This window comes from Durio zibethinus, unplaced genomic scaffold, assembly GCF_047325235.1.
Source record: "Durio zibethinus cultivar Kanyao isolate XHJ-2024 unplaced genomic scaffold, ASM4732523v1 HiC_scaffold_251, whole genome shotgun sequence".
Classification (NCBI taxonomy): domain Eukaryota; kingdom Viridiplantae; phylum Streptophyta; class Magnoliopsida; order Malvales; family Malvaceae; genus Durio; species Durio zibethinus.
The window spans coordinates 14,915-25,000 of NW_028322874.1; the positions used below are offsets into that span (position 1 = coordinate 14,915).

Consider the following 10,086-nt stretch of genomic DNA (forward strand, 5'->3'; position numbering starts at 1 on the left):
AGGGATGTAGCGCAGCTTGGTAGCGCGTTTGTTTTGGGTACAAAATGTCACGGGTTCAAATCCTGTCATCCCTACCTATTACTTCTCCTTTGAGCAGTAAGGAGGGAGCCATTTTAGTTTTAGATTGATTAAAATTAAGCATACATAATCTATCATTTTCTCATATTATATATGATATATGATAGTATAGGTGTGCACGATGTATTGGGGTTATAAAATAAAAGAATCCTCTTTTTTACAGTCTTATTTATTATGATAAGAAAGCGCTCTTAGTTCAGTTCGGTAGAACGTGGGTCTCCAAAACCCAATGTCGTAGGTTCAAATCCTACAGAGCGTGATTCCGCTCTTGTTAAGTCGAAAATTACACCGAACTGAAAAAAAAAAAAAAAAAAAAAAAATTGAACAGCAATTCGAATTTGACCTCCTTGAATTAAATTAATTAAATTAAAATTAAAGGGGTCAGTCAAAAAAAGAGATGTTAATTAATCAAAGGTCCAACTGATCACCACGTATGTATTGTAAATATGCGGTTACGAATAATCCAGCCAAAGTAATAGGAATTAGACCTAAGACGATTCCAAATAGAAAAACTTCAATCATTTCAATTTATTTGAAAGGAGAAAAAGAAAGGTAATATCTATCCCTAAATATTAATCTCTATTGCCCATGAATATCAATAACTAATAATTGATAATTAACACGGTAAGGAACTATAGAATATATGGAATAGGACAGAAAACTTTGTTTTTATTAATTGTTCGTTCATTCAATTAATTTTCAAATAAGTCGTATCTTACTCAGACCAATAAATAGAGCTGAGGTTATAGTTAAAGCCGCTAGTAAAAAACCGAAATAACTAGTTAGAGTAGGCATGAAGGAGCTAAATGAAATATGTTCTTTTTATACATATGTTTATAAAGCACTTACCTAAGTTTCAATTTTTAAAAGAGACGGGGATAAGCAAAAATACCAATTGAAAGAATAAGTTCAATTGAAATTTTTTGATTCATCAATCATTCTAAACGGTATTCACAAAAATAGAGCGGCAGGACAAGAGTAGAAAAGAAAAAGAAATAGATTCATCATCTTTGTAGTTAGGTCAAGAAAAAACCTTTGGATCTAATACAAGAATACAAGAAAGGCCGCCTCACAAATATTGATTAGTAGAATTTTTTTTTTATTCCTTGCTCTTTTTTTTATCTATATCTAATACTATCGACTACTCTTACTTGTTACTAGACGACTAAGCAATTCCTTAAAATAAAAAAAGGAGGGCTTACAACAAAAAACAAAACCTCTTATGCAATTACGAAAAAAAGTCAATTTTTAGATTTCGCATCTAATTGACTTGCGGAAATATGATAATTTCCTTCATGAATTATTATAAACTTGTTGGATTCACGGGTTACCTGATCTTCCGTTTCTAGCCCCAAACCAATAATAGAATCCCCTATATTATATTCCAGGAATTTGAGGAATTTTCTATCGCATGATACGTGGTTATACATCGACAAGCAAGAAGAAGAAAGAAATTATCTAGCACTTCATGTCGATATACTGTTTGAAATTGCGTTGCTGTGTCAGAAGAAGGATAGCTATACTGATTCGGTATACTCTAAAAATACCTTTGGTACAATATTGACGATCTCACAAAGATTGAATTTCAGTGAATTTCCGTTTACTGATCTCATCTTTTACGGAATCGATCCCCTACAAGAATATGCGGAGCTCAGCATGTCTGGAAGCACAGGAGAACGTTCTTTTGCTGATATTATTACCAGTATTCGATACTGGATCATTCATAGTATTACTATACCTTCCCTATTCATTGCGGGTTGGTTATTCGTCAGCACAGGTTTAGCTTATGATGTGTTTGGAAGCCCTCGTCCAAACGAGTATTTTACAGAGAGCCGACAAGGAATTCCATTAATAACCGGCCGTTTTGATTCTTTGGAACAACTCGATGAATTTAGTAGACTTTTTAGGAGGACCCAATGACCATAGATCGAACCTATCCAATTTTTACAGTGCGATGGTTGGCTGTTCACGGACTAGCTGTACCTACCGTTTCTTTTTTGGGGTCAATATCAGCAATGCAGTTCATCCAACGATAAACCTAATCCGAATTAATTATAGAGCTATGACACAATCAAACCCGAACGAACAAAATGTTGAATTGAATCGTACCAGTCTCTACTGGGGGTTATTACTCATTTTTGTACTTGCTGTTTTATTTTCCAATTATTTCTTCAATTAAGAAAAAAAGAGTAGTAGAATACTAAATAATAGTAGGAATTCTCTTATCCCATTCGGAAGGATTGCATCTCATAATTATCTATGACTGTTTATGTCTTTAGCATGACCACTTGATGAAATGTGGAGGGAAGCGGGATAAATGGCCGATACTACTGGAAGGATTCCTCTTTGGATAATAGGTACGGTAACTGGTATTCCTGTGATCGGTTTAATAGGTATTTTCTTTTATGGTTCATATTCTGGATTGGGTTCGTCCCTGTAATATGTAATAATGGGATGAACTAAGTTATAGGCATGAAAGTGTAAGAACTCAACGGGGCCCGCCTCCTCTTTCTTTGTCTGATTCGCGAGGAGGGGTCCCGTTGAATTCTTAATGATCATAATATTTTGTTCGTATAAATATAAATGACAACAAATAGATCACTTTTTCCGATGATGTTTTTGAAAAATGAACTCGATTAATTGATTCATAGCATCTGTTCTTCGATAGTATCTATCGATACTTTCAAGGTTAGAAGAAAAAAAGGAATCACTCAATTTCCTTTTCCTGGATGACACAATCACAATATATATTTAATTTTAATATTTAATTTTTTTTAATATTTAATTTTAATATTTTAATATTTAATTTTAATATTTCTTTTTTTTTTCTGTCGACCAGATATCAAGCAAACCCTTTCTAGACTAGTCTAACCTTACTCTATTTATTTTAGTATTTCATCAAAGTTTGAAATTTTTTTATAAGTTCATCGCCTTGCTTCTATTTTATATTTATAAAAAAAAGGATTCCTTCTCTTTTTTTTGGTTGTCCATTACTTATTATATTATATTATACTTATTTATACTTATACTTATTTTATACTTATTTATACTTATTTTATACTTATTATATTATCCTTATTACTTATTCGATTACTTTATTACTTATTCTATTATCTATTATAATCTATTATCTATTATAAGTAAATCTAAAAAAATAAAGGGTTCTGAAAAATCTGGAAAAATATAAACTAAGAATAGAAATCTTTGACGAATGGGATCCGGAATTGTTATTATTTCGACACAAGAAAAGGAATTTTACACATCCTTTTCTTGTGCCGAAGGCTAGGAAGACGAAGAATACTCCCTGTAATTATTTGTTCCCCTCATTTATCCTTCCTTTCTATTCTCCGCTTACTTATCTTATGTTTAGTATCTAATCAAATTGAATTTAGAAAACAAAACCCATTCTGTGACATTTCAATCTGACAATAGGGATATAATTACACCCCTCCCATTTAGATTGAAAAAAGAAAAGAAGGTGGTAAAGACAAATAGTCTTCTTCACAATATACAGATTTTGAATGCGGTAAAAGTAATTCCTAGAGAAAGAATATAAACAAGCAAAAGACTTTTCATACTTTTTTCATCATACCTAACCTAATTGCCAGGAAGAATTTGTTCTTTTTTACAAATTTGATGTTGATAAATCCACGGATCTAGAAATTCATTTCGGACACTTGAACCTTTTCAAATTGTTTCTTTTTAAGAACCAAAAAGATTTGTGCAAAAACAATAGATGCCAAGAAGAACAAAAGGCCTTGGACACGTAGTGGATCTTGAAGTACTATTTCTGCATCCCCCTGACCAAATCCACCCACATTAGGATTACTTGTTAATGGTTGATCAAGTTTGATAGATTCACCCTCTGAAACAAGAAGTTCTGGTCCTGGGGGGATAATATCAACCACTTGATGTCCATCCAATGCATCCGTTATGGTTATTTCGTACCCCCCTTTTTCTTTTCGTATGATTTTGCTTACTATACCTGTTGCCGTAGCATTATAAATTGTATTGTTACTTTTGTTCCCGTCGGGATAAATCTGACCCCTTCCCCTATTTCCGCCTACGTATATGGGATATTTTAAGAAATGAACATCCTTATTACTAGCAGGGTCTGGGGAAAGAATAGGAAAGGTGATTTCACTATATTTTTGACCAGGAACAGGACCTATCACAAGAATATTTTTCTGAGTGGGGCGGTAGTTCTGAAAAGACAGATTGCCTATCTTTTCTTTCATCTCGGGCGAAATACGATCAGGTGGGGCTAACTCAAACCCCTCCGGTAAAATAAGAACAGCACCCACATTCAAAGCCCCTTTCTTACCATTAGCAAGAACTTGTTTCAGTTGCATATCATAAGGAATTCTAACAACCGCTTCAAATACAGTATCAGGAAGTACCGCTTGTGGAACCTCAATATCCACGGGTTTATTAGCTAAATGGCAATTGGCACATACAATACGCCCAGTTGCTTCTCGTGGATTTTCATACCCCTGCTGCGCAAAAATGGGATATGCATTTGAAATGGATGCCCCGGTTATTATATAGATCATGAGCGATACGGAAATGGATCGAGTAATCTCCTCCTTTATCCAAGAAAAAGTATTTCTAGTTTGCATGGTACAATCATTGATCCCGAAAATTTCTACAATAAAATTAGGTAGGTCACTAGTATAGTTCCCTATCCACGATTCTGCTATTTACTTTTACTGAAAAAAAAAAAAATTTACTGAAATAGAGGAGGAATTGTATTCCCCTGATGGGTAGAAAGAGTAAAGTAAGTACGACTTTGCATTCTTTGCTTATATACAAAGTAAGAAAGATTCTAATTGAATCCGTGAATCATTTTTCAGTCAGTCAGTGAATGATAAATAACTACAAGTGACGGCGATACATGATTTAAATAACGAAAGATCGAATATTTAAAAATTGTATCTAGAATGACTGGAAGGGTACAAGCAAGAACAGATATAATTTGATCATTATGAGCAAATCCAAAATCTTTGTAGATATAGCCAATCATTAGTTCCCAACCGTGGTGCGAATGGAATCCGACACAGAACTCAGTTAATAAAAGAATAGAAAAAGCTTTTATTGTGTCGCTTAAATTATATAGGAATTCTTGAACCCAAGAGTTAAGAATAACAAGTTCTTCATTACCCAAAATAGAATAACCACTTAGAATAACGAAACAGATTAGATTTGTCGAGAAGTGCAAAATCGTATGGATACGATCCTCATTGTGCATCTTGATCAATTGGATCGTTTCTTTGTGGATTCCTATACGAAGTTTTTGTAGATGTGTTTCCGGGTATTCTTTTATCATTTCGTCCAACAGGAGGAGTTCCTCTACTTCTATGAATTGTTCTAGAATACTTTTTTCTTGAATATCATTCAAAAAAGTTTCGGATTGCCTAGTATTCCACCAATTAGTAATCCAAGATTTCAGACTTTTATTAAATGAGAGAGAGATCCACCAGGGCAAAAATACTATAGATGCAAAATATAGAAGGGGAGTGAATGCTTTCTTTTTTGCCATTTTTTCATCTGTGAATTGTTAATGAACCCACCTCATTCGTTGACTTTATGTGATCTAATCTTTCTATCAAGCATGACTTTCATTATATTATAAATTATAAGATAAATTATAAGGTAGGGGCCCATGAATCTATTCTCTGTTTTTTTTTTTTTTGATTCAGTGCTTAGTCCTTGAATCTAAAAAGAGTACAGAAATAGAAAATAAGAATCCACTTTGAATTCGAATGTTCGAATGAAATATATATATATATTATTGTTTCCAGATATCTCAATTGATCAAATTCGAAGCAATTGCCCTCTTTCGATAACTGCCCGAAAGAACCGCTTCAAATAATAAAGATTATTCTATTCAGATTTTGAGACGAAGGAGCTCCCTGTCTATATCAAGATATCAATCAAATATGTCGAAAAATTTTCGCGGGTTATCTAGACTGTATATAGTCTAGAGTCCGGGAATAATTGAAAAAAAAAAAATTATGAAAAATATTATGATGATCAAAAATGAGTGACAAAAAAAGACAGAAAAGTTATCATTACATTTATCATTATGTTATAAGAAAGAAATCTACTTGTTTAGTTCTTAAGGAGCACAAAAGAAAGGATAAAAGGGGAGGGGCTGATTGACAAAAGGAAAGTAGAGAAAATTTACAAGATATAATCTATCTGTATCTAACGTATCAACTCCAAATATTGAAAATAAAAAGTTAAATATTTCGAAATACTTTGATATATGAGATGAATCCATTATTTCGATTTCTTGCTTGTTTTGTTACTGAATTAAGTTGAGTGGTTTTACATTTACAGACGCATAAAAAACAATTTTTGTGGACAAAAAAAAAAAAACAGTTTTGTTTTATGTTATGACTCTTCCGTATACGTCTTCTTTGGTTCGAGTGGGCATTCTTAAGAAACTTCAGTTTAGTTCTGCTATAGAAAAAAGAGGCTTCTTGTCTTGAGTTTTTTCCTCCTGCCGAGAAAGCATTTATTCTGCAATTCATTTCAAAAGACTTCAATCGGTACACGCAAAAAATAGGCCAATTCAGCAGCTTTTTGCTCAATTTCTCGTGGAGTCAAATTCTCATCAGTACGAGTCAAGGGAACGGCCCCCTGGCCTCTGATTTCCATATAAAGGACACGCCGAGCATAAATACCCTCTTTAACTTCTATTCTGATGGACTGAATATCTTTCATAAGGAATCGTAGAAAGATGCGACGATTTTTTCCAGGAAAACCCCAACGAAAAATACATACTATTCCCTCTTTTCTATCGAATCGATCATAACCACTACCTACATTCCAAAAAATCGTGCACCACAAATAGGAACTAATAAAGAGACCCGCGATCCCATAGAAAGACATCACGATTCCTTGTGGAAAAAAAACTATTTGCTGAGACGGAAATAAAGATATCAAATTCCTACCAAGATAACTAGAAGTTCCAACTAATAAAAACCCTAATGAACCAAAAAAAAGAATAAAGGCCCAGCAGAAATTGCTTGTTTTTCGAGACCCCACTATAAATTCTATCCATATAGATTCTGATCGCCAACTCATACATACTAGATCCAGTTGCATTTTATTGGAATTGAGAAAATAAGCAAAAAAATTTGACTTTACTTTTTTTGTTTCCGAAGTAACTCTCATCAACTAGTGCTATTTTGATATGAACTTTTAGAAGTAATTCATCAAATTGCTTAGATCTAAAATCATCCCCTTTATATGATCCCCTATACAGATCTACTAGATATATAGACTTTAATTTCATACATTCGTCCGGTACCGATCCACTTGCTATAATTCATTTACCCCTATATCATGTTTACGTATGCATAAGAGGAGCTTTTTCATTTATGTTCGGGGAAGCCGGATGGATGTTATACAATATTCTACTAAATAGATATCCGTGGCATCTAAGTCGTGAAAAAAAAAATAGATAAGATTTGGTCTTGGCCTTGGCCCCATCGAATCTAAAAAATCTTAGTTTTTTGAACATACAAAGATAAAGAAGCCATTGCAATTGCCGGAAATACTAGGCCTACTAAAGGCACAAAAATAGAGGGAATTGTCATAAAATGGGTACCTCAATTTAATATTCGTACCTGTTATTGTTATATTGTTAGTTATAAAGTTAGTTATAAATATATCTTATAATAATTATATTATAATTCGTATATTATACTAAGTATATCTAAATATTATACTAAGTATATCGAAATACTAAGTATATCTAAATATTATACTAAGTATATCTAAATACTAAGTATATCTAAATATTATACTAAGTATATCTAAATACTAAGTATATCTAAATACTAAGTATATCTAAGCGAGTATATATATCTAATATATATATCTTATCTAATAAGTGCAAGGAATGTAGAATTAAATAAAGGGACTTGCCCATCTTTCTAAATGAAATAAAATAGGTGTATGATAAGATAATCCACTTTCTTTATTATCTTACTTTATTCCTACTTTTCTTATTATTATTATTCTATTGTTCTTGTCTTCTAATTTTAATTTCTAATTTGAATTTAATAAAGAAAGAGTTTATTACAAATTGAGAAAGAGTTTATTACAAATTGTCGAAAGATTCGATTCGTTAGAATCCGATCCAAGAACAGGGATTTTTAGTAAAAATAGAATTCTCGGGAGATATAGAAAGATGCAAAACTCTATATTTATATTTTTTCTATATTTGAATTATATAAACATACGCAATAGAGCAAGATAAAATTCGTTTTTCGACAATTCCATTTTATGTCACAAAGTCAAAGCCCATTATGCGGGCTTTGACTTTGATTCTGATAAACTAACTAACTGCCTTTTCACTACAAAGAAAATAATTTAACTTAAGACTCTACTTGATTGAATTTTGATTCAAAGGAAAAAAACCGTGGAACTGAAATAACTCACTCAGAACACCCTTTAAAGGATTACGTGGTACGATTGGATCGAATAAACCCTTATGGAATAAATATTCAGCCTCCTGTGAACCTTCAGGTACTGTTATATTCAATGTTTGCTCAATTACTCTTTTACCCGCAAATGCAATATAGGCATTGGGTTCAGCAATAATGATATCCCCCAACATACCAAAACTCGCGGTCACTCCACCAGTAGTAGGAGATGTAAGAATTGATACATAAAATAACTTTTTATTTGATTGATAATCATATAAAGCAGAAGATATTTTAGCCATTTGCATCAAGCTCAAACTTCCTTCTTGCATGCGTGCTCCTCCGGAAGCACACACTAGAATAAGAGGCAAAAAATTATTGGTAGCATATTCGATCAAACGGGTGATTTTCTCGCCTACTGCGGATCCCATACTACCCCCCATAAACTGAAAATCCATAACCCCGATTGCTATAGGAATACCGTTTAGTTGACCCGTACCTGTTTGAATAGCCTCAGTTAATCCTGTCTCTCTTTGATAAGAATCAAGACGATCTTTATAGGGCTCTTCGTCATACTCAAACGGATCAGAATCAATACCATCTTCGTCATACTCAAACGGATAAGAATCAATACCATCTTCGTCATACTGAAATGGATCAGAATCAATACCATCTTTATCTTTGTCAAACTGAAATGGATCATAATCAATACCATCTTTATCTTTATCTTTGTCAAACTGAACTTTATCTTTGTCAAACTGAACTTTATCTTTGTCAAACTGAACTTTATCTTTGTCATACTGAACTTTATCTTCGTCATACTGAAATGGATCAGAATCAAGACCATCTTTATCTTTGTTAAACTGAAATGGATCATAATTAATACCATCTTTATCTTTGTTAAACTGAACTTTATCTTTGTCATACTGAACTTTATCTTTGTCAAACTGAACTTTATCTTTGTCATACTGAACTTTATCTTCGTCATACTGAACTTTATCTTCGTCATACTGAAATGGATCAGAATCAATACCATCCATATAAGGCTCTTCTTGGTCAGACTGAAATGGATCATAATCAATACCATCTTCGTCAGAACCATCTTCGTCAGCTTCGTCAGAACCATCTTCGTCAGCTTCGTCAGAACCATCTTCGTCAGCTTCGTCAGAACCATCTTCGTCAGCTTCGTCAGAACCATCTTCGTCAGCTTCGTCAGAACCATCTTCGTCAGCTTCGTCAGAACCATCTTCGTCAGACTGAAATGGATCATAATCAATACCATCTTCGTCAGACTGAAATGGATCATAATCAATACCATCTTCGTCATACTGAAATTCAATGGGATCCAGAGAGATCATGTCTTCATCCATAGGATCCCAAGTACCTGGATCAATCGAAAGTTCGATTCTATCTGAACTACTCATTTTCAAATGATATCCACAGTATTCACAAATATTCATTTTTGGCTTAAGAAATTTCTTATAATTTAATCCATAACAATCTTCATTTTCGCATAGAACCCACAAATGCTTGAAATCTTTAGGCCTTTCTAAATCATTACCATTTGCGC

The 10,086-nt window shown here is 33.0% G+C and overlaps 2 non-coding genes across 2 annotated transcripts; both read left to right on the top strand.

Annotated features, from left to right (window-relative positions):
- TRNAP-UGG (transfer RNA proline (anticodon UGG)) lies at window positions 1–74 on the top strand. The gene has a single exon. It is a non-coding gene; the product is annotated as a tRNA-Pro (tRNA).
- Window positions 75–263: 189 nt separating this feature from the next.
- TRNAW-CCA (transfer RNA tryptophan (anticodon CCA)) lies at window positions 264–337 on the top strand. The gene has a single exon. It is a non-coding gene; the product is annotated as a tRNA-Trp (tRNA).
- Window positions 338–10,086: the final 9,749 nt, after the last annotated feature.